The sequence below is a fragment of the Rutidosis leptorrhynchoides genome, chromosome 4, assembly GCF_046630445.1.
Source record: "Rutidosis leptorrhynchoides isolate AG116_Rl617_1_P2 chromosome 4, CSIRO_AGI_Rlap_v1, whole genome shotgun sequence".
Taxonomy (NCBI): domain Eukaryota; kingdom Viridiplantae; phylum Streptophyta; class Magnoliopsida; order Asterales; family Asteraceae; genus Rutidosis; species Rutidosis leptorrhynchoides.
This window is the reverse complement of record NC_092336.1, coordinates 443,468,920-443,472,128: the sequence shown is the minus strand read 5'-3', so window position 1 is coordinate 443,472,128 and position 3,209 is coordinate 443,468,920.

Genomic DNA, 3,209 nt, shown 5'->3' with positions numbered 1-3,209 from the left:
TTATCATCCTCAGGCTGACGGTCAAAGTGAACGAACTATTCAGAATTAAAAGGATATGTTAATGGCTTGTGTTTTAGAGTATGGTGGATCGTGGGATTATCATCTGCCATTGATCGAATTTGCTTACAACAACTCCTATCATTCAAGCATTGGCATGCCGCCTTATGAAATGTTGTATGGTAGAAAGTGTCAAACTCCATCATGTTGGTTGGAGGCAGGTGAGAAACAGTTTCGGGTCCAGAAATTGTGCAGCATACTGCACAAAAAGTGGCTATCGCACGTGAAAAGCTGAAAGCTGCTAGAGATCGACAAAAGATGTATGCAGATCCTCGTCGATGACCAATGACGTTTACTGTAGGTGAACGTGTGTATTTAAAAGTTTCACCTTGGAAGGGTGTAATTCAGTTCGGTAAACGAGGAAAACTAGCTCCAAGGTACATAGGTCCTTTTAGAATCCATCAAGTGCTAAACGATCAAACCGTAGTGTTAGATCTTCCTCCAGAGTTAGCAGGAATTCATGATACCTTCAATGTGTGTTATCTTCGTAAGTGCAAGGTAGACGACGAAAGTCAGATTCTTCCTCTACAAGATCTGAAAGTAGATTCTAGTAAGAAATTGGTAGAAGAACCAGTGAGAATCGTCGACAGAAAAGTGACTAAGTTGCGCAAGAAGCAGATTCCAATGGTGCTTGTGGAATGGAAGCATAGTTTAGGCACCAATCTGACATGGGAGACTGAGGAGTTGATGACCTCTAGATACCCTCATTTGTTTGACCGTGACCAGATTCCGAGGAGGGAATCTTCTTAAGGGGGTAGATTTGTAACAACCTAGCTTCGGGCCTAGTGGTAATGACTTATTTACCCTTCGGTGCTAAATAGTTATTTTAATAATTATGTGTTTTATAATTATTGTGTATGAGATAATGTGCATTTTGTGACAAGAGTCACAGAACATATTTCCTTTTGTGATTTGGACTTAAAATGAATAAGTTATTAAAGATTTTGGGTTTCAGATAACAGGTAAATACCCGTGTGATACACAATGTAAGTTTTCCTCACATGAAGGAAACCCACCTGCCTTATATGTTTCTACTTCTTTCTTATTTCCATTTTAGAAAAATTGACAACACACACATACGTACCAAATTCTCAAAAACCCTAACCTAAATCTTGTGTTCTTGATCTCGTTTTTTTAACTGGAATTCGTGTCTTGTGATTTCAGTAACATCATAAGGTATTTAACAAGTAATTTCAAGTGTTACATCAATCTAATTTTTAGTTATTATGAGTTTTTGGGTTAAAGTGAGTTTTTGAATCAAATCTTATATTTGAAGTATTGTTTATATCAGATTGATGTTAGAAAATATTTGTATATGAGTTATGTATGTGATTTTTAGAGTCAAAACAGTGCAAAAACGAGATTTGGAGCTCAAAATGGCGAAAAAAGCGACCTGGTGCTGATGAACAGATCCCGTACGGTTGCAGGATGCATCCGTATGGTTACGGGGTGTATCCGGGTCATTTTGGGTGCAACTGGGCGGTTGCAGTCTGTCAGCTTTTTGGAAAACTTGTTTTGGCCGTAACTTTCAAACCGTAACTCCGTTTTTGATGAATAAACTACCGTTGGAAACGTAATGAGGTGTAGTTTCTAATGGTGAAGTTTTAAAACACTGAATCAAATTTTAATTTGGGTCAAAATGACGGGATAGCGTGTATGCCTCGTTTTGCACGCGTGTGATAGTTGCAATTGAATGGGAAACCATGTAAACTTGTCATATATTGATATATTAGGCTATATGATGTTGTTTAGAGTATAATTGATGATATTATTAATTAGATTTGTGCTAACTTGAGATATGGTATTCTCAGATAAAAAAGGAACGGAGATGACTCAGTGATATAAGACAACTGAGTACTTGCGCTTCCAGGTGAGTGGGATTATCTTTATGGATGTGATTATACAGTGATAAGTATAGTGATCTGTGCCATGCTTAATTAGACTGTGTAATGAGTCTGTGACCGGTACAATGACTATATGTGATTATGTGCTCACCCAGTGAACGTCGAGGTGTTTTGTGCGACGTAAGAGGTCAATGCTATTTATCTTATGTATTTAGGGTAATAGTATTGGGTCCAAGTGTTACTGATTAGTGATACAGTGTGAATGACGAGTGCGTCACGTCTGGAAGACTATACCAGTGACTCAGTAGTGTGGACTATCGGTATATTCCAGCTTGATCAGCTATGGGTTGCCGGTCCTCTTGTGTATGGCTTTAAGTGATTAGTGACCAGTGCTTTTAAGCTGTTCTTGACGCTTGTAGTGATGTCCGCCTAGATATTGTCATTCACTTAGCGTTACGCTAATTCTCCCACAGTGTTTTGCTCTGCATGTGTGTATTAGCAGCTTTTGGTGGGTTTTGCCGGGCAGCTGCAGATGTTTGACACAGTGTCACTCTGATGTGTTTTGTAATAAACTATATGGTTAAATGACTTGTAGTAATAACGTAACACCCGTGTTTTGTGCAATCATTTGTTTGTGTAAATAATATATGATATGTAAATTAATTAGTCTTCTGCTGTGAGTGTCTTTAAAAAAATGTATGTAAAAAGTACGGTGTGGTTCAACTTCGATAAACGATTTCGTTTGAACATTCCAAGAAGTTCATCGTAAAATTCCATGTATTTGATTAGTTGGAACCATTTCATCTCTTGTAACGTTTCTTACTCGAAAATTTCATTGTTAAAAGAATCAAAGATGAACACATGATCAGTATTTAACCATTGAAATAATCATTAGAAAATCATTCGAAAGATAATACAAAAAAATTACAATTTTACAATTAGGTGCATACAGAAATCAATACAAAATTAAATAACACATCCATTGCTAACCTGATTGAAATATTGATCTAGAGATTACCATGAATACTGTTCGATTGTTTCTCGTCGAAACCTAGCTATATAGTATACATGTTCAAAACTGTCAATTAAAGATGATATACAGAATAAAATTATGATCAAAGGCTTAAATCAAAAGTACGCAAAAATCAAGGAAGAAGAATAACGATTTGATTAAATTGATGTTTTTTAGGGTTCTAATCTTGAAAAATCAGGGAAGAAACATACAAATCAGGGAAGAAACATAAAGTAATTGTATAATGAATAACAAATTGCAAATTATGAATACCTGATTCGATCTTTGAGAATTTA